Source organism: Bidens hawaiensis, unplaced genomic scaffold, assembly GCF_021521415.1.
Source record: "Bidens hawaiensis isolate Kalapana, Puna unplaced genomic scaffold, B.hawaiensis_p1.1 tig00000935_1, whole genome shotgun sequence".
Lineage (NCBI taxonomy): Eukaryota > Viridiplantae > Streptophyta > Magnoliopsida > Asterales > Asteraceae > Bidens > Bidens hawaiensis.
This window is the reverse complement of record NW_027491054.1, coordinates 4194565-4217831: the sequence shown is the minus strand read 5'-3', so window position 1 is coordinate 4217831 and position 23267 is coordinate 4194565.

Here is a 23267-nt window from a genome sequence, read left to right as displayed (position 1 = left end):
AAAAGAGGTGTCTTAATTTGCTCATGACTTATATATATATACTAACAGAAAACCCGCGCGTTGCGACGGAAATTTAGCGGTATCAATTTGGTTCGTTACAATAATGGGATGACCTGCAACAAAAAGAGAAAACCAACATTGTAAAAAATATGACGTTAACATTCATTTTATCTTTTTACAACTGTTGTATCATCATTCAAGCGTTTCAAAATGGAATTCACCATCAAACTTGTTAGTCATTTAATTTTTTAATAGCAACTGAAAATAGATTTTACCATCATTCATGGCCAGAGTTCTTTAAACATATATCTTCAAATGGGCCAAGCAACGTTGGGTCATATTGATTGCATATTATAACAAAATTCACACTATTCAATAATAACAAAACACAAAAAAGCCATGGAACCAGGCAGTTAGTTCGGCAGTCCAACCACATTTTGATGTTGATGATGAAGTCTTGGTGCAATCCGAGGTGAAAATCAATGAACTCAAGAGCGGCTAAAACGTTTTGGGGTCTTTAAAAGGGTAGCCACCAACAAGCATGATGTATAATGTCACACCACATGACCACACAACTGCAAGCTAAAACCAAAAACATAACAATAAACTTTTAAGATAGAAGTTTAGTTTGACAACACACTTCAAGAGATTGAAAAGTTCAATTTAACGGTCCAGAGTTCTCAAACCATTTTAACAAGCCTCAATTTAATTCAGTTCACAACCAGCCATTTTAAAAAAGGTCAATCTGGTTAGGGCGAGAACATGTTCAGTTTAAATGGCTTCGAGTCAAAATTGGCCAGGTTTTAATAAAGTTCGATTTGGTTCTAAGTCAAGACAGGGTTGGGCCATACCGGGCCATTTTAGCTAATGTCATCTGGTTCATGTCAAAATAAGTACAGGCTCAAACCAAATAAGTAAGGATCAAAGCAGGCCGCATAAGAAACATGATTAAAGTATATTATGAAAACTAAATCTTTAGAGCTAAACAAAGAGCTCAATTTAAACATGAAAAGCTAAATCTACAGTCAGCAATTTGTGGTCAAGTTTCAAAATTCATTAGAGATTGTTAAGGTCAAATTGCAGTAAACTAATTTAAAGTAAACTATGTCGAGGGTATTTTCAGGATTGAGAAATTAGAAGTTTCAGCCTTAAGTAGAGATAACTGATTATGCATTTGCAAAAGATTTTTATATTATTTATTTATTTTTATCATGTCTTATATATAAATAATAAAAAATTTTAAAAATATATAGTTAATACATTTAAAATATATATATATATATATATATATTAATAGTAAACTCGTTTAGTGAAAGATATTGTTACTTTTTTCATGACACAATTTGAATAAAATCCTACAAAACAGTTTGACCAGATTAAAATGCTAGCTACAGCTATTGTATAATAAAATCTCCTTACCCGTAACCCATTTAAAAAAAATAATAACAACAAATATAAATGAACTTATAAATAGAAAACAAGCCAAGCTCGAGCTTGAAAAATGACTTATGAACTGAGCTCAAGCTTTAAGATAGGGCTCGAACGAGTAGAGATTGAACCTAGTTAAGCTCGGGCTCGTCTTGTTTATACTCCTAACTTCGTATAATGATGCAAAACAGATATATGTTTTCTGGCTCTAGTTATAAATTTTTATAAATTTAACATCTCTCACATACATTAACAAAATATCAGTATATCAGATGTTATATAAATTGAATTAACCAGTTCAAAACAAGTTAATATGTTAAATTACAAAAGATTCAGATTTCAGGGGAAACTAACCATATCGTAAAGTAACTCAAATACAAACAATTCACGGTTCATATCGCAATCAATCAAAACCTAACAAAATTACATAAATAAGGTGGCGGATGAACAAAATCAGGCAAGTTCCAAGCCAATCTCCGATCCATATTTTTGTGAGGAAACTCGATAATCCACTGCATCTCCATCAGGTGACTCGGAGTACGTTAATGAGATCTGGACAAATGTATGATAAAACTTACCCGTGAGAGATTTATCATTAAAGAAAGAATTAGCTAGAAAACAAAATTAGGGTTCCAACAACACCCTTACCGTTGCAGATCAATTCACCGCTTGGACCACCTGATGAGGCAGCACAACCTCTCACTATTTAATTCCCCCGGCCAAAACCATAAAACAACACAGGCGCAGATCTGTGGTCCGAACTTTGAAAAATAACCAGGTCGTAAAGTAATCGGAGGAGAGAGAGAGAGAGAGAAATGGGCGGAGGGTTTATGAAGAACAAGAAAGGAAAAGAAAAATAGGTGCCCGAGTTCAAATATTTCAAAATTTTCAATCCCGCCCGATTATGAGTTTCAACATACTTTAATGCAACAAAGGTTGTACATTGAGCATAGCCTTTTTATAACTCTTTACTTTCATTTTCTCTCTCTTATGTCTATTATATATTTATTATATAATAAATAAGTGGATTTTTCAATAACTTTCACTTAATATCTTCATTCTGTCACATGGCATTCTAAATCTTCAATAATTTATCCACATGGCATTTTAATTTCAACCCCTCTTATTTTGTAACCAAATTTACAGGTTTTATGGGATTCTCTCTTTCAATGGTCATTTAACATCACAAACCCTACTAGCGACCTTTCTTCTGCAGTTGCCTTCATTCCCTTCATCCTTCTTGCAACCATCAAGTCGATCATCATCTATTCCATGATTAACGAGATTTGTTTTTTGACTTACCGATCATTTTGTTGTATACAAAACTCAATTGAAAGAAACCCTAAATTTCGAATCTTTCAAAATTCGCTAACAAAACTAAAAGAAAACATACCTACTGCCAAAGTCATTAGCGTTCATCATCCAATATGCGATGTGCATATGCTATTTCAATATTGATTTTCTTCAATTATCCGCGTTTGTTATTAATTTTGATTCGATATGAATGTTTTGTGTTTTAAAATGTAGCTTAGATTCAGTAGTGTACTGGTATTGTGGTGGATCTCTTGGCAAGCACCACCATGAAGGTAAATTGTCCAAACAGTGGTCTATTTGTTTTCTAGATAATTGTTATGATACTTATTTTTGAACAGTACACAGTTTGTTTATTAATCAAATTATGTCAACTTTGTAGCTTTGATTTGTAATTTTAGTGATGCGCTTAGTTTGTATTTCGTATTTAGGCTTCTAAACATACCGAACAAAAATGAGCGTAGCATGTTTGTGTTTGTTCATTTTACTTTAACCGAACAAATGATCTAAATTATTGAACAAGAATGAGTAAAAATTATCAATTATAAACAGTCCGTGCAACAAAAAGGGAAATGCCATAATCTACATGTCATTTTTTTGTCAAAGTGCAGCAAAATTATCTTTATTTTTTAACCTAAAAGATTCATTATTCGTGTACTTTCGTTTTTATATTAATTTAAACAGTCAGCTCTGGTCAATGGGTTTTTTTGAGTAAAGTGAGTTCAGGTCGAAATGAGTTATGATCGGAATGAGTTCGGGTCGAAAATGGGTTTGTAAAACTAATATCAAATTGGTTCACGTCAAAACGACAAAACGGACATGTCAAAAAATGCTATGATCAAAATGAGTTCGGGTCGAAATGGATGGTTGCTTTAAATTATAGTATTTTCTAACTTAAAAGATTCCTTACTCATGTATTTTTTAGATTTTATGTTAATTTAAACGAGAGGGTGGTGATTTTATGTATTGAAATTAATAATTTGACTGATTCAATAAAATTTTGAAGGGAGTTTGGATTTTAATTACGGGTCAAAATTTGGTTACAGGTCAACAAATTAAACAAGGATGGTATTATTGCTCTTGTATGCCCATTGCCTCATTGGTTGTTGTACAACACCAAAAAACAAGGTTTATTCACTTTTTTTTTATGCCTTTTTATATTTTTGAAACAGTTCAATGGCAGCTGCAATTATATGTAGATTACGGGTGAAATTGTTTTTGCGCACCAAGAGAAATGTAGTTTTGCATCCAAGGCATATGTTGCCGGAATTGCTGGTGCTTCATAAATTGCAGGTAGTCATTTATTTATGTTTTTGCCATCATTTATGTTTTTTTAGTGTTACATAATAGGAAGTTTATGTGTGGTTTGTAAAGAAGATTACGAAGCGAATGAGATGACATTGGAATGCAAACTCAGGTATCATGAAAATTGCATAAAGACATGGTTGCTGTAGAAAGTTTATGCCCAATTCGCAGGGTTGCTATTTTATAATTGTAGGTCAATCTAAAAGGACAAATATCAAAGTTGAATAACTTCATGTTGTTGAATAGCATCATCGGCTTGCATTTGTACTTGATATGTAACATGAATATATTTCATGTTAATCTTTTTTTCATTCAGTTTTTCATATTGTTAAAATTCTATTCACAAGTGTGGAGTGAACTATTATGGATCTTTGTGCGCACTCTTTTAAAATTCTATTTACAAATAACGTGTACATGGGTCAAGGAAGAGGATTTAGCTGCAACCAAAAAAAGTCATTATCTAGAGCAGATTTGTTGGAACCAACTTTCACTCATGGTCAGCTATGCGTAACATAGCAAGGGTAAAACGTAGAGACGATCTTAGAGAATCCAAACTCAATGAGGTATCTAAAGAATTGGAAAGTGTATTTTTATGTTATGGATATAATATTTAATTCAATGTTATATGGATTTTAATCATTTTAGAGCATGTTTGGGATTGAGTTTGAAAAATACTTATTGGCTTATTGGTGTTTTCAAAAAGCCAATAAGTTAAAAGGTGTTTGACAATTGCAAAAATCTTTTTTATTTTAGCTTTTTGAAAAGGTTAAAAAGTAGTTTTCCAAAAGCCCAAATCCTGACTTTTTAAAATAGCTTTTTGAAAAAGCCAATAAGCATTTTTCAAACTCAATCCAAAACATGTTCTTATACTTTCTTTGTTGTTTTTGTTTTGTTAACATCCCGTGTATTACACGGGTTCTAACCTAGTATATATATATATATATATAGAGGGTTAGGTTAGAATAAAAACCCACTTGAGTTGTGAAAACTCTAAAAACTCATTCTCAACCATATATTTTTAATTAAAGATTAAATCTTTTGTTTCACAATTAAAGTTAATAAAAAATGTTAAAGTTTTCTTACACTTTCTCTCTCCTGAAAACATATATATAAATTACTAAAAAAATATAAAAAAATAGCAAAACATTTTTTTTTATGTTTTCGATGTTTTGTTTTAAATGTAACAACATATATTACGTGTTACAAAAAAAAACGATGTTACATAAGGTTTTCACGGGTTTTCTCAACACAAGAAGGTTTTCAAACTATACTTCTCCTATATATATATATATATAGAGAGAGAGAGAGAGAGAGGGGAAAGATAGAATGAAAACCATTTTGAGTTATGAAAACCGTAAGTAACATCTTTTTTTTTTTTTTTTTTTTGCACACGTAATATATGTTGTAATATTTAATGCAAAGCATTGAAAAATAAAAAAAAATTGTAATATTTTAAATGCTATAATTCGGTTGTGTAATGATAATACGTAAATATAATGATAACATACTAACAAATTATCTAATACATAAAACACAATGATGAATACATATTACACAATTACATGAAACGTAATACACAATGATGAATACATATAACACAATGACATAAAACATAAAACACAATAACCTGAAACATAAAACACAATGAAAACTACATTACACAATGACGTGAACGCAATACACAATGACTAAAACACAATAATAAGTTGAATGACAAATGATGAGTACAAAGACACAATGACAAACAAAAAGACACAATGACGTAATCGTTGTTTTAATTGTTATATTTAATATGAGTATCAATTGATAACACAATGACCAAAATCTATAATACAATGCATAGAAAAACCAAATTAAAAATCATAATGAACAACCAATAACACAATATAAAAAAACCCATTAATTTTTTTATTTTTATATAACAATATGATACTCATATTAAAGATAAAAAAACGCTTGTTATTATGGTGAAATTTTTTTTAAAACATAATGTTGTATGAAAAAGTTATGGACGTTTTAAAATGATGGGGGAATTGATATGTGCCTTGCATGTGGAAAGAGAAAGTTAACAAAAGTGGGTTATTACCTTTATGCCCTTCTCATCTATTTATTTTCTTAAATTAATCTCCACCATTTAAATCTAAAATCAACGGATTAGATTCCTTCTCACATTTCTCATTTTTATTGTCCTTTGTATTTTAACTTTAACCTATATATATATATATGTGTGTGGGTGTGAGAGAGAGAGAGAGAGAGAGAGAGAGAGAGAGAGAGAGAGATTTCTTTTGAGAACCACTTTGCGTTTAAGAACTCGAAAGAACTGAACGTAACAATTTTTTTTTAAATTTTTTTTACACATATGTAATATATGTAGGTTACATATAAATACGCAAAAAAAATTACAGAATTTTTTAGGCACCGAGTTAACATATTACATAGGTGTAACGGACATTTAAATTAGTGTAATCACTTTAAATTTTTATTCTCTCTGCTACTTTATTTAATCACATTTAATCTCAACCAAATAATTTATCTATTTAATTAAATGTGTGGTCAAGAATGAGGTTCTTAAAACACAACAAGGTTCTCAAAATATCCCCTGCATATATATATATATAGGCTAAGTATAAAATGAAAACCCACTTGAGTTGTGAAAACTCTAGAAACCCGTTCTCAACCACATATTTTTAATTAATGTTTAAATCTTGTGGTCCACAATTAAAGTGAATAAAAAATATAAATATAAATATAACTTTTTCTCTCTTCTGAAAACAAATATAAAAATTAGTAAGAAAATGTTAGAAAATAGCAAAACATTTTTTTTTGATGTTTCGATATTTTTTATTAAATGTTACAACATATATACATGTAACAAAAAAAACGATGTTATATAGGGTTTTCGCGGGTTTTCACAACTCAAATGGGTTTTTATTTTAACCTTACCCTATATATATATATATAGGGTAAGGATCCTAAGAGAACCCTTTGCAAATTAAGAACTTTGAGAACCATTTTGGACCACTAAAAAAACCTCTAAAAAATATTTAAAAAAATTATAAAACAAAAAAAACAAAAATTTTAAAAAAGTAAAAAAACCAAAATTATTATAATTCATTCTGGTTTCATAAAAAAAACCATAAAAAATAAATTAATTAATTCGTATTATACCTATACACATGTGTTAAATTTCATTTATCTCTAGTTACGTAATGTACGCATATGTACATTATAATTTACCTTAAATTATACATATATGTATAAAAAAACATGTGTGTACATATATGTATAATTTTGTTAAAACCAAGATTTTTTTTGTGTTTTTCTAATGAAACCGGAATAAAATATAAAAATTTTGGTTTTTTTACTTTTGTTTTTATTTTTTTGTTTTATAGTTAGAAATACGAGAAATGATCGCAACCATTAGATTATTAATCAATGATTGAAACACTATTGCATTTATTGTACTTAATAAAATTTGAAAGAAGTTAAAATAAATAAGAAAATGGTAGTTTAGGTAGAATAAAATAATTTATCATTTAATTTATCTTTTCAATCCCTAGATAAAAGCACAAAGCATAAATATCCAAAATTTATGATTTGTAAGTTACAATTTATTTAGGTGAAAGTGAATACGGTGTTGTTAAGCGTGTATCCTTACACGCAAAACCAATCAAAACAACATAGTTTTAATTAAAAACTCATTTATTTCAAAATCCCTTCCATATTTACGATAATTCCTTTTCTTTTGTTTTATCTTGCATATAATAGCTATCTTAAAACAAAACAAGAATCGTTTCTTTTTATTTAGAAATATGACAAACTGTCAACTATTTGATCAAATTGTTTGTGGAGATTTCCGTCCGAAAAATCCAAAGCCCCTAGTTTCTAGAGAGGTAAATAATTGGCTAAAATGGTTTTATAGAGAGAAAAAAATTGAAGGTTTTTTAAAATGGGTGTTCTTAAAACAAAAATTGTGTCAATTTGTATAGGATAAATTTGTTTTTTTACCTAATATATTATTTAACTTTTATATATAACCTTTAATATTAATGCATAACGTAAGATCCAAAAGAAAAATATAATTCCAATAAATCAAGCCAATTATGTACGATTTTAAGGAGTTATCGATTTTAAAAAAATCAGAAACCAATTATGTTTTTGGTGGAATTTGTTAAAAGTTATAGCTAAATAATAAACTGAGCTTTAAAAAAACAAAATATTTTTCACAATCAAGATAGTAAATTAAGATTTTTATAAAAATGGAAAGGAAATTCAATAAATGAGGATTTTTAACCAAAACTACGTAGTTTTGATTGGTTTCGCGTGTAAGGTTACACGGCTAACAGTATCATATTCACTTTCCCATATATATATATATATATATATATATATATATATATATATATATATATATATATATATATATAGGGAGAGGATCAAAAGAAAACTCATCTTTAGAGAGAAAACTTAAAAACTCCTAAAAACTTCTAAAGAATTATTTTTAATTAAAAATAAAAAAAATATTTTCAAAATTCTGGTTTAGCCATTATTCTTATATTTTCTTATATTTCACTCGGAAAAAAAAAAATAAAATAAAATAAAATAAAACCGTTGTAATGCACATACGTATTACTGTGCGATATCGTTGTATTACACATGTGTATTACTATGTATTTTTGAGTTTAATAGTGTTTTATTGCATATATTCAATATTTGTGTATTGTATATGTGTAGTAGTGTTGTATTATATGGAAAAAAAATAATAATAAAATAAAAGTCGATGTGGTGTACATGTGCGTTAATGTTGTATTACACAACGTACTAATGTGTATTCGATGTGTGTATTAGTCTTATATTGCATATATACAATAGTGTGTATCAAATATGTGCAATAGTGTTGTATTCTATGCAATACAAACACTTTTGCATATATGCAATGCACACTATTAGTCTATTACACATGCGCACTATACCGACGAGGTTACCGACAATTTTTTTTTGAACCAATAACAACATATAAGAATAATGAAAAAAAAAGAAACTTAAAATTTTTTTTTTAAAAAAATTAAAAATAGTTTTTTAGAAGTTTTTAGGAGTTTTTAAGTTTTCTCTTCAAGAGAAGTTTTCACTAGAACCCACCCCTATATATATATATATATATATATATATATATATATATATATATATATATATATATATATATATATATACTAGATTAGCTACCCGTGTATAACAAATTTAATTTTATAAGTTCAAAATACTCGAAATATCAATAATAAAAAGTCATGATAACAAAATTTGATATTAAATATAAGAAATAAAAACATACATTACAGTTAAATAATATATTTTTTTACTAATACATTGATCATAAGATATGCAAAATATAATATGATCGAATACAATATATATTATACAAAATAATCATGTCATGAGTTAAAAAAATACATAAACTTATAATTATATTTTACTGAAAAAAATTGTTTTTATTAGTAATTAGAAGTTTTTTATAGTAACTATATTACTTAACAGTAAAATGTTATTTGTTTTTAATTGTAATTAGAAGTTTAGTGTTGCATAACATACATGTAGCAAATAATTAATTTATAAATAGTTAGAATATGATATTTAAATTTCATAATCGGGTTATAATAAAATAATTTTACCATATGTTTTTTCGTGTATAAATGTATGGTGCTTTCTAATAGTATTTATAACAACTATAGTACATTCGTAAAGTTAATGCTATTATATTTTAAAAATTCAAAGGATGTCTTAGTACCAAACAATATGAAATATACCGTTTCTTTTCATATAACATCAAATGTTTACATAATACTCTCTCTGTCCCATTAAAGATGTCCATAATTCCTTTTTTATTTGTCCCATTACAAATGTACACTTTAAAACTTTATTAGTCAATTTCAAAGTTTTCCTTTAAACACACACAACTAACATTAATAAACAATATTGATGGCCCAATTTCCATGGGCATTATTGTCATTTGATAAGCAAAAAAAGTAATCATTCGATCTACCTTGAACTTTGTGTTTTTCAAACCATGACACTTTTAATGGACGAATAGAGTATAAAATTGTAAAGAGATCAAATTTCATAAAACAAACATGCCATTTCATCAACAAAAAACAATCTCCATAAAGTCAGACATCTGATAAAAGGAAAACATAAACACAATCCCAAAACAAATTGTAAAGAAACATAATATGAGCAAACAATGAAAAAGGATAATAAAAAAGGAAACTATTTGTAACGATAAAAAAAACTTCTACTTCTCCGTTGTTGGAATCAACAATTTGTTATTCCAAGTTGCATCGAACACATCCTTTGAGTGAATCTTCGGTAGTTTTGTTGACGATAGAGCAAATGAGTCATCGATATTGCATACATCTTCAAGGTTACAGTTCATATCAACATTGACGCGTTTAACAGTATTGTATCTTTAAATAAATAAGTAAACTACATTGTATGTTTAAATTAATTGACTATAACTAACGTGTAGAATGATAAGATACTAAAATTAAATTACCTATTTATAGATGGTATATTTTGAATTTGAAATTTGAAATTTGAAACCGATTATTATAATTGTTGATTGTTGATAGATGTGTTAGTGAAATAAACTGTAAAACTAATTAAAGTAGATTATAAATTTACATTTTGGTTACATATTAAATATGGTAATGGTAATTAAATGTCATATGTAATTAACATGAGGGTAGTGTAACTTAAATCGTTGTTATTATTATTATTATTCTTATTATTATTATTATTATATGCCATAGAATACGGAATTGTAGTAGAAGGTAGTGTAACTTGAACCAATTTTTTTTTTAAATGCATAAATACGTATATCTTAGAATATGGTATCTAACTTCACCTATTTAAAACTATATTTTTATGCAAACAATTATCACATAGTATTTTTATTATCAATATGAATGATTAAAATAACTCTTAAATATATAAATATTACACATGGAGAGAATGGTATTATCATTATGTGATCTAAAACATTTGGAGATAAAAATAAAATCATTAGAGAAGAACGATAGTGGTCCGGTGTAGGGCTGTCACTTTTACCCGAAACCCGACCCGAAAAAACCCGCACCCGAACCCGAACTAACCCGACCCGAAGAACCCGAACCCAATAAAAGACTAACCCGAACTGAAGTAATTTGGGTTGGTTCTCGGGTTTGATTTATAAGTTTCGGGTCAACCTGAAAAACCCAAATAAACTTTTAGTTTTAAAATTAAATATATTTTTAGGTATAATAAGCTAAGTCTTAGCCACTAAAGTTATCATAATCTAGCTCTAATTGACTGTTGTCATTCTAACTTATTTGTTATTAATTTATGTTTTTCATTTATTACTAATAGCAATCGAAATCGAACAACCAAATCACGCCCGATTGAATACGATTAAGACGCAATTTAGTTTTACTCTTCTATTGAATTTTTTTATCAAGTTATGTTGGTTTGTTATTTGATTATTTGTGTTATAAGCAAAAAAGTATATGTTGTTTTAATTTTAGCATTGTAGTTTTTAAATTTTTTTTGTTTTTGTGTTTTTTTTCTTTTGTTTGTTTGTTTTCTAGGATACTCGAAACCCGATTAACCCAACCCGAAAAAACCGAACCCGAAAAATCCATGAGAGATTCGGGTTGGGTTTCGGGTCAAGATTCAAAACTTTGAAACCTGAAGAACCCCACCCGAAAAACCCGAAACCCGAAAAACAAACCCGAAGAACACCCCTAGTCCCGTGGATACCTTGCTATGGCTTTCACCTCTTCCAAAAATCACTTAATCATCATTTTGACTATTATTTTAAGAAAAAAACATTTTATTTAAAATTTCAAAAAAGAGCATCGAATAGGTATCATATGAACATAAAATCGTATACAAAATTGAAAAAGAACATTTTATTTAAAATTAAAAAACAAACATCAAATAGTTATGCAAGTGTTTCCTTTAAGTATAACAGAAAATATCTATAGTGAAATTGTTTGAGGAGCAAAAAAAAAAAAGATTAGGTCAAAAGAAAAGAAGATTTATAGGCCCGCAAACAAAAAAAAAGTTCATAAATATAATTTCTTTTTTTTTTTCGCAGTCAAGAACATGGCGGTGCTATAGGTTTTTCAAAACTACTTTTATGACTATAACTTCATATAAAAAATCCAAGCAGTACAGATACATATTTGTAAACACGGTAATCAAAATTGGCTAAAATTGTATAAGATAGATTAAATTATAATATAAACGGAATTAAAAATTCTGAAAGATTATGAATTTATTACATATGATACCTTAGACACAAGAAAAATGATGACTGAGTAGATGATGGCTCAGATTCCTTTTCTATAATTAAAGATTGATTACAATTTCTTGAAGAAACATTACCAAACTGCAGAAAAATGATTTAGGGTTTCTGATATGATATGAGAGAAATCAAACAACGCCATTAGTTCTGGTCGCCAGTGATTTTGAAGATGAAATTAGAAGTTTCTGATTTAGATTTTCTGGAGATGAAATTCGAAGTATCGTTGCCGATAATTTTGGAATTTGGGAACAAATTATCTGATCAATGAGAAGAGAGATTGGATTTTGTGAATGAGCTTTGTGGGATGTTAAACATTAGGAAAGGGGTAAGAAATAGGGTTTTTGAAAAATCGCCAATGTTTTTGTTCGGGTTATAAGTAGTTAATTGGGTCGAGTAAGGACATGAACCGGTTTGTAAAAGGAGTGTGGTGGAAGGCGGGAATTTGAAAGGAATGATGTGCTAAAAAGAGGACACGTGGCGTAAAGAAACTTTTATTTATTAATTAGTATAGTTATCCTAAGAGAACTCTTTGCAAATTAAGAACTTTGAGAACCATTTTGGACTACTAAAAAATATTTAAAAAATTATAAAACAAAAAAAAACCAAAATTTTAAAAAAGTAAAAAAACCAAAATTATTATAATTCATTCTGGTTTCATAAAAAAACCACAAAAAATAAATTAATTAATTTGTATTATACTTATACACATGTGTATAATTTTATTTAATCTCTAGTTACCTAATGTACACATATGTATAATATCATTTATCTTAAATTATACATATATGTATAAAAAAACATGTGTGTACATATTATACATATGTGTATCATTTTTCTAAAACCAAGAATTTTTTTTTGTGTTTTTTTAATGAAACCGGAATAAAATATAAGAATTTTGGTTTTCTTACTTTTTTTATTTTTGTGTTTTATGATTTTTTTATTTTTGAGTTTTTTTGGTCCAAAATGGTTTTTATAGTTCTCAATTCCCAAAAAGTTCTCACATGAATCTGATCCTATATATATATATATATATATCATGCAAAAAATGATATTATAGCGAGAAGTGCGAGAAGTCGATCTCAACCATTGATCATCTCTTACTTGTTCAATGCATTAATTCCTTTAATTACTCATAAAATATTCTCCACATTAATTCTAGTAGAAAGTTACAAATTTGAATTATCTATTACCTACATATAAAAAAAATATAAATGTAGGTGAATTGTATTAAATTGATCACCTACACAACTAACATAATAATCTACACATACCTAATATTCAATTATACAAATTGTTAGTTATTTTTTTTATCAAAATGTAACTCGTATTTACTAACACAACTTATTTTCTCCTACACTAATTTTGTTTCTTTTATTTTTCACCAACACATAATTAATATTTACCTACACATATATCGTATTTACCTACACAGCTTGCTAGTTCATTTTGTTTTCACCTACATATAAATAATATTCATCTACACATAACTCGTATTTGCCTACACATAAAAGATAGATTATAAAATAATTACAATTATAAAAAATATGATGTGTTCCTACATTGCATATATTTTACAAGTTTAGGTTAATACTATTAATTGTATGTGATATCATGAACAAGGTTTGTTTGTGTAGGTTAATATTATGATATGTGTAGGAAAATATAAATGGGTAGCTATAACATGAAGTAAATTTGTATATCTAGATTATTATTGTGACTTGTGTAGGTTAACACGAACTAGTTATGTGCACTTATATAAATATTATGATCTGTGTAGGTGATAACATGAACTAGTTTTTGTATGTGTAGGTTAATATTATGATTTGTGTAGATATTTGTTTTTATAATGGTTAATATATTTATATTTTTTATAGTATGAGAATGATGGTTTTGTTTTATGAATTGTTTAAAGATTAAATCAAATTAGAAAATAAAAATAAATGTATAATCATTTGTAACTTAACATTAATTAGTATTAATTACTAAAAGAAAATTCTAAACTTTTTACTAATATACTTCTACAATTAAATAATCCGAAATTAAAAACAAAACTTATGATTGGACAGAATCTTTTCTCGCACTTCTCACACTAAAAACAATTCTGAAATTAACCCAATCCTATATATATATATATATATATAGGGAGAGGATCAAGAGAAACCTCATCTTTAGAGAGAAAACTTAAAAACTCCTAAAGAATTATTTTTTATTAAAAATAAAAAAATATTTTCAAAATTTTGTTTTTGCCATTATCCTTATAATTTCTTACCCTTCACTCGAAAAATATAAAAAAATAAAGAAAAAAAAAACAAAAAAAAACCCGCTGTAATAACATACATATTACTGTGCAATATTGTTGTATTACACATGTGTATTACTATGTATTTTTAAGTTCAATAGTTTTAATTGCATATATTCAATATTTGTGTATTGTATATGTGTAGTAGTATTGTATTATATGGAAAAAAATAATAATAAATTAACAGTCGATGTAGTGCACATGTGCATTAATGTTGTATAATCCGGTTGGCTGTATTGACTTACCCGAACTGGCCCATAATTCTAATAGTCTCCCACTTGGACGGTTTCTGGTTAAGTTACTCAATACTACAGCCAGCGGTGCTCTAGCTACATATAGCTGCCCCCAACAGGTTATAACATTTTAAATTCATTAACCAAAACTATCTTGGAATACACTATTGCAAGATAATGAACTTATGGTAATCGTTGTCATCTATCCTTTCTGTATAAGACATCAATTGAACAATGAGACATAGATCAGGTTCAATCTCAAATGGCGTTCAATCATTATAGTTTTCGATCTAGAATCAAAGTGGTCCAATCAAACACAATAAGTTTGGGTGAGGCCTCACACTTTACCAGTTTGAATCAACGAGGGCGCCAAGATGTCTAATTGTTACATATCATGTAAAAGTACAGAATCCCATCTTGAATACACACAACTCCTACTGAACTTCAGATTATTCCCAACCAGTGCCTTTATAGCTGGCAGTTACGCGACAACGATTAACACTGATCAAAGAGTAGCCTTTAGTAAACGAAAGTTCTAATATGTATCTCAGGTCTAAAGATACTAAATGAGTATACCGGTATCAAAACTTCTTATGACTAAGATCCTTGAATATGATTTGATGCGAGTTACATCCAACATCATTCAAAATGAGGTCTATGAGTTTGGAAGTCAACCCCTTGAGTCCAAAGTCCGAATAGTCTTAATTCAGAGTCGTTCCCACAAGTCTGACCGACTACGGATAATTTAGAATACAATATTCACGGATTAAACGTATTAAAATCGAACACAGTTATATTATTCAACATTTGCATTTAACCATTAAATCAAAAGAGAACTCAAAAGTATAACTGTTTAAATGTTCACACATCCAAATACTAAATCAAACCAAACTAGTAGCTAATCTAAGACCGATAGCATCTCTGTGATGATCATGCTTGTCCTAAGTCATCGGTTTAGTGAACGGGTCAGCTAGGTTTTGATCTGTGTCTACTTTGCTAATTATGATGTCTCCTTGTTCCAGTATTTTTCGTATATAGTGGAACTGGAACTTACTTAGAATGTGCTTGGCCCTGTGATGAGATCTAAGCTCTTTGGCTTGAGCAATGGCTCCTGTGTTATCACAGATTATGTCGATCAGTTTCTGAAAACTTGGAACCCTATCGAGGTGGGCTATGAATTTCTTCATCCAGGTAGATTGTGTGCGAGAAACATCTCGGTCATTCTGGAAGCTAGCATCAGTGTAACACCTTACAGTGAACTCTTCTTCCACTCCTCCAAAAACTAAGAACATGTCCTTTGTCCATTTCAGGTATCTTAGAATGTTCTTTACAGCAGTCCAGTAGTCAATGCCAGAGTTCTGCTGAAAACGACTAGTCATGTTCAACGCATACGAGATGTCAAGTCTAGTACATAACATTGCATCCATGATAGAACCAATCGCTGAAGCATATGGAATTGCTTGCGTTTGCTTAGTTTCAATGTCCGTTGCCAGAGATTACGATTTGTTCAACACAATTCCTTTAGCCATGGGGAGAGCTCCTTTCTTGGAGTTATCCATAGAGATGCATGCCATTACTTTGTCTATGGATGTACTTTGACTCAGCCCTAGAAGTCGCTTAGACCTATCTCGGTAGATCTTAATTCCTAGAATATAAGCAGCTTCACCAAGATCTTTCATTGCGAAACAATAGCCCAACCAGTTCTTAACTTCCTTAAGCATAGAGATGTTGTTTCCAATGATCAGTATATCATCCACATACAGGATGAGGAATGATATAGTGCTCCCACTAGCCTTTCTGTAAACACAAGGCTCATCTTCATTTTTGATAAAACCAAACTCTTTGATTTGTCTCATCAAAATGAAGATTCCAGCTATGAGATGCCTGTTTAAGTCCATAAATAGACTTATTCAGTTTGCACACCCTGTTAGGATATTTAGGATCGACAAAACATTCAGGTTGAACCATATAGACATCTTTAGAAAGATGCCCATTAATAAAAGCAGTTTTGACATCCGTTTGCCATATCTCGTAGTCATAGTACGCGGCTATGGCAAGTAATATCCTTATCGATTTAGTCATAGGAACGGGCGAGAAGGTTTCATCATAGTCAATACCTTGAGTTTGAGTAAAACCTTTCACAACTAGCCGTGCTTTATAAGTCTGCACATTTCCATGCATGTCGGTTTTCTTCTTGAAAAATCCATTTGCTCCCTACTGCCCGACACTCGGGGGGTAGCTCAACCATGTTCCAGGCTTGATTGTCACGCATAGATTGCATCGCCATTTCTCAGATTCTTGATCTTAGGTAGCAGATTTGTAATTAGTAGGTTCATCACTTGACTCAGCTACTAAGAGGACCTTGGGACCATCTAGATGCCATATGTATTTAGAGTTTGGTACGTGAGTCCTATTACTTCTGCGAACGCTTGTGTTCATGTCCGATGTATCAGTAACAACAACTTGTTGATCCGACGTTCCAACTTCCTCAGCGGTAGTTTGTGGTTCTTGAATTTCTTCAAGATTGACAACATTATCTCCAGTTTCTCGATCGAGAATTTCCTTCTCGAGAAAGTGGTCATTCCTTTTGATAGAAATCACATTTGTATCCGGATGGAAGAAATAATATCCTCTTTGGTTATAGTATCCGACGAAAACAACCTTTACGCCGCGAGGATAGAGCTTATCATCAGAATCACTAGGGACATAAGCATCACATCCCCATACTCTAAGGAAAGACAAATTGGGTTTACGCCCATGCCATATCTCATATGGTGTTTTTCTTACCTTTTTAGTTGGAGCTAGATTGACAATGCGAGCGGTGGTCAAAAGGGCAAAGTTCTAAAAGGAGTGAGGCAAGTTAGTTCTACACATCATTGATCGAACCATGTTTAACAGGGTTCGATTTCTCCTCTCGCTCACGCCATTGTGTTGGGGTGTGCCGGGTGGAGTGAGTTGTGAAACAATTCCATGCTCTTTCAGATAATGTATAAATTCTGAGCTGAGGTACTCTCCGCCTCGATCTGATCGAAGCATTTTAATAGTTTTCCCGAGTTGGTTTTCCACTTTGTTTTGAAACTTTTTGAACTTTTCAAAAGTTTCATGCTTGTGTTTCATAAGATATGCATAAGCATATCGACTGTAATCGTCAATAAATGAAACAAAGTATCTTTCATGATTCCTAGACATGGTTCTGAAAGGAACACATACATCAGTATGTATGATTCCTAGCAGATCCTTTGCTCGTTCATTCTTATGAGTGAAGGAGCCTTTGGCGAGTTTGCCAACTAAACAAGATTCGCAGTCATCAAAAGAGTCCAGTCCTGTGGATTCAAGAATCTTTTCGGATTGGAGTCTTTTGACTCGTGCCTTGCATATGTGGCCAAGTCGGCAATGCCATAGAAATGTATCATTGATGCTAGATCTGATACGTTTAGAAAGATTATATACATTATTGTTTATTTTAGCATCAACCTCATAAATACCATTTCGAGGTTTAGCCTCAAAATAAAAGATATCATTCAAGTAGGCAGAAATAGCAATACTATTAAAAACGTACTTAAATCCTTGTTCAAATAGTAAAGAAACTAAAATAATGTTTCTGGTCAAACCAGGTGCAAACAAATAGTTATCCCAAGTAACTACAAGGCCAGACGGACAAGCAAAACGATATTTGCCAGTTGCAAGAACTGGGACTCTCTTCCCCTCACCAACGATGAGTTCCATGCCGCCTTGTTTCAGCTTCTTACAGTTTTCAGGCTCCTGCAAGACATTAACGATGTGGTAACCACATTCGGTATCAAATACCCATGTGTTGCTAGAGATAGTGAAAAGTTCAATAACATAAATAGAAATACCTTTAGAGGAGCTTTCACCATTAGTCTTCTTTCTTTTCAGCTCAGCAAGGTGGTCGGGACAATTACGTTTCCAGTGTCCTATTTTGTTGCACTTGTAGCACTGGCGCTCCTCAGGAGGCGCAGCGGTACCTTTGCAACACCTTTGTTAGTGTTGGTGGCAGACCTGGCAGCAACTGTAACCTTCTTCTTGCCTTTACCGGTATGACCCCAGTTCTTGGGTTTAGGCTTGACGACACCAGCAGATCGAACCATAAGAACTTGATTGTTTTTAGCAAGAATATTCATCTCAGCCGTCTTGAGCATTCCATGAAGCTCCGGCACTGTCTTCACCCAGCCATTCATATTGAAATTCATTACGAACTGGTCGTAAGAGTTGGGAAGAGAGTTCAGGATAAAATCCGCTGCCATTTCATCTGACAGGGGATAATGAAGTTTCCTTAGTTGTTTGATGTACCCTTTCGTCTTGACGACATGCGCACTTACAGGTGATCCCTGTTCCATTATGCAGCTGATAAGCTGCTTCATGGTGTCATAGCATTCTTGATGGGCTTGTTTCTGGAACATGCCCTTGAGTTGCTCAAGCATCTCATAGGCACCAAATCTTCCAAGCCTTTAGCAAGCTCGTAAGACATGGTGGCTAGCATGATACAGGCGACTTCAGCCGAGTCATCCAAATGCTTGTCAAGAACCCTTTTGGCATCAGCAGTATTGTTTTCAGGCTCGGTTGGAACAGGTCCATCGAGAACATAGTGCTTCTTTTACATCTTGAGAACAAGTCTCAAGTTGCGGTGCCACTCAAGAAAGTTGGTGCCATTCAACTTTTCTTTCTCAAGGATAGCCTTGAGGGCGAATGAGGAGTTATTATAAGTAGACATCTATTTAAATAATCAAACGTAAATTTTTAATTAGTATTTTCGATGTTTTAATCCAATTATTAATGACCCAATAACTTTAGTAAATAGGAACTTGAGAATTTGGTTTCCAGTTACTAATAGCAGCTGCAACACACAACATTAGTAAGTGGTTAGGCAGACAGACAACGATTGCCAATTGTGAATAGAGCACAACTCTCGTTTATGAGGCCTATTATGACAACATTTGCCTAAGTAGATACGTTTAGCCTCATCTATGCCCACCTAAGTCTCCAGACAGCTGTAGCACATAACAGGAGAGTAAAGTAATAGTCAACCTAGTATAGTCACTTGTGAAAGGGCCGGAGGTGTCAACGAAACCCTTTTACCTTGAAGGGATAGGCTAGAAATCAAGTGTGGTGCTGTAGCTCCAAACACTTGAAGTTTCGTAGTATGCCTCAAGTGTGACTTACAGTAGGATGGCATAAACTATTGATTTGAATTGGGATTAAGTTTAAATATTACCGAATAGATTAAAAGTCCAGTTTTACTTTATTGATCGAGAGAACTTGATGGATCCTTTCAACTCTCAGGACACTTAGTTTTATATATCCTATTAAAACTAAGTTTGTCGCGATAATTCTAACCAATTTTAAGTTAATAGTTTTACTTATTAAGTCATTAGTTATGGAAAATTAAATTTAGTTCAATTTTGCAAAACTTGATTGGTTAATTTATTTTAAAATATTTGGTGTTAGGTTGGTGGTATTATAACCTATTATAATCAAGCAAGCAACCACAATAGCAAATAAGAATATGTAAATCTTAAATGGCCAAGATTGGTGATTGATTTTGCTAGAACCTATTAGCAAGATCAATCGGGTCAAGGGGCCACAACACAAAACAACCACAAGGATGGACTCTTGGTGCATCCCGTCATCTTTGGTAATTCCCACTGACTTCAAGAACTCCATGAGCTCGTCCTCCGTTTCATTCGGGTCTTCTTCATTACAAAATTACGCTAATACAAGTAATGAAAAACTAAACCCTATCTATTACAATTTTGAACCATCAAGGTGGCCAAAAACCATAAAATAAAACCGAAAACTAAATACAACTTTTGAAGCATCCATATGGCCAAATAAAAATCATTCAACCAAACAACAAGGTCGGGCCAGATTTACATATTCAACGAAAATCAAGTCGGACAATAATTTAGGTCAAATAAAATAAATTAAATTTTAACCAAACTTAATTGCCCTAATATTTTATCTAGATAAAAAACGTCCACTACCTTGAAGTTTATGATGTAGAATCGGCAAATTTACCGGATTCGACTCGTATGTTGTAACCAATGCTCTGATACCACTGTGGGTTTAAGTGGTGATAAGTTAAAATTTTGTTTATTAAAACCGGTTTAATAAACGTGGTTAATAATAATTAATCTCATCAATTAATAATTATACGCAGCGGAAAGTATACAATTAATCATCACCAAAACTAAACCCGACAGGATCCGGTTACAGACAATACGAGTACGAGTCAAACACTAACAATATATTTAAGTTTACCTTGGTTAATAAATAACCGGTTGAGACACCGAAGGCTAACAAACCGAGCTAGGTGACACAACGAGATCAACGACCAACGGTGGCTGTGCACGACGGCAACCCGGCAGAGGTGATGGAATCCGAACATTAGCTGGAGCAGCGGCGGCTTGCGGCGGTGGAAAGCAGCGGCTGTGTGGCGGCAGCCGGGCATGGGTTAATGGTTCATTACTTCACGGTGTAAATCTCACGGGTCATAACCCGGTTGGCCGTATTGACTTACTCGAACCGGTCCATAATTCCAACAGTTACCACATTAAATTTTTTTATAATTTATTTTTTCACATACAAACAGGGTATGCTATGAAAGGGTGGCAAGAGTTCTTGGAAAAGAATAGAATCTCAATTGTTGATTCTTGCCTGTTCAGGGTTTCAAAAGAATCAAGGTATGATCTTTAATAGAAGGTACCAAAGGACAATTAGTTTTTATGGTTGGGCTAAGACTCAATTTTTTTGAATGGATACTTTCAATATTTTTTTAATTGTGTGTTGAATATTAATGTTTTTTTTAGACTTCTAATAAAAGAATGTTAACGTAATGTAAAAACTAATAAAGTACACGACTTATGAAATAGTACTAAGGTGTTAACGGGTCATTTGTTCTTGATATGCGTCAAAAAATGATTTCAATTTGTTTTGAAATTCGAAGCTAAACGTTGTTGTTAAGGGTATATTGGGTAATAAATATGTTTCAAGTGCAAGCCAACAAAGAAATGAGGATTATATCCCTTGGGTAATAAATTTGGTAAAGGTATTAAAAATTGCAAACATGCCAAAATTAGACCGAAAGGGAATTTAGGTTAATTTTGATTTTTGACCAAGGGACTTTTGTTGGAACTTATTGTTATAGGTCAATAGTTGGTATATTAATTATCGGATACGGGCTGACTATATTCGGGCTAACTTGAAACGAGTTGAAAAGGGGTAATTTAAGTATTTTCAAAAGTTTGAAACTATCGATGGATTTAAAGTCAATTTTATTAGGGATTTTGAGTGTTTTTTTTTGAAAAGTCAAACGAATAAAATTAAAATTTATTTTTATTTTATTATTAGATTTTAAACCCGTTTATTACACCAGATTTGTCAAATGATAAAATAAATAAGATTCGTTGTTTGAAATAACAACACAAAATTAAGGGTAAAAAAGAAATGAAATAGAAAATAACATAACATTTAAATTGTTATTTTAAGATGAATTACGCAACGACAAATGAAATAAAGTTAAAAAATAACAATGTTACTTTTATTCATAAATCATGTTCCTTTTAATTTTTGAAAAGCATACACTCATATGTATATAATAAACTATTAAAATAGTTTTTTTTAATATCATTTTAACTATAAATGCTCAATCGTTTACCTACAAAAATGTAGATGTGCGTATGCAATATATAGATCGATTAAGCATAATGTTATTTGTGTATAATCGGAGTTATGTATACCACCATTAAGTTTAGCTATCTCATAGTTGCTTTAACATAAATTAGATATTTGTTATTATTATATTTCAACAATTAGAAGATAGTTTCAGTTCAACATCTCTTTTCTAAACCAATCTTGATAATATTTATTCATAATGATGCGGTTATAATTACCAAATAGAATCAACAATTAATAGATCTAATTGGGAGCACGTACACACCACTAACATACATTTATACAAGTACCAGGTTTGGTACCCATGTAAAACACAAGTTATATTAAATAAATTTATATAAATAAAAACACAATGTGAAATATAAAAAATATGTTCAACATATATAAAAATATAATATATTGTAGAAATAAGTTACACAATACACAATATGGAAATAAAAAGTTGAAAATTCGTAAATCTCTAAATATTTCTTTGTATATAATATTTGCAACTTTATTAGTAACTTTATTCTCTGTATTAAAATTAGTAGTTTTACTTCGTTTTTGGTTTCAACTACAGATAATGAAACACATAGCTGACCATGTGTTAAAACAGGTTGTCTCAAAAACAAACAAACCATCTAAAATGATTGGCCTTAACTTTAATTATTAATCTTAATTG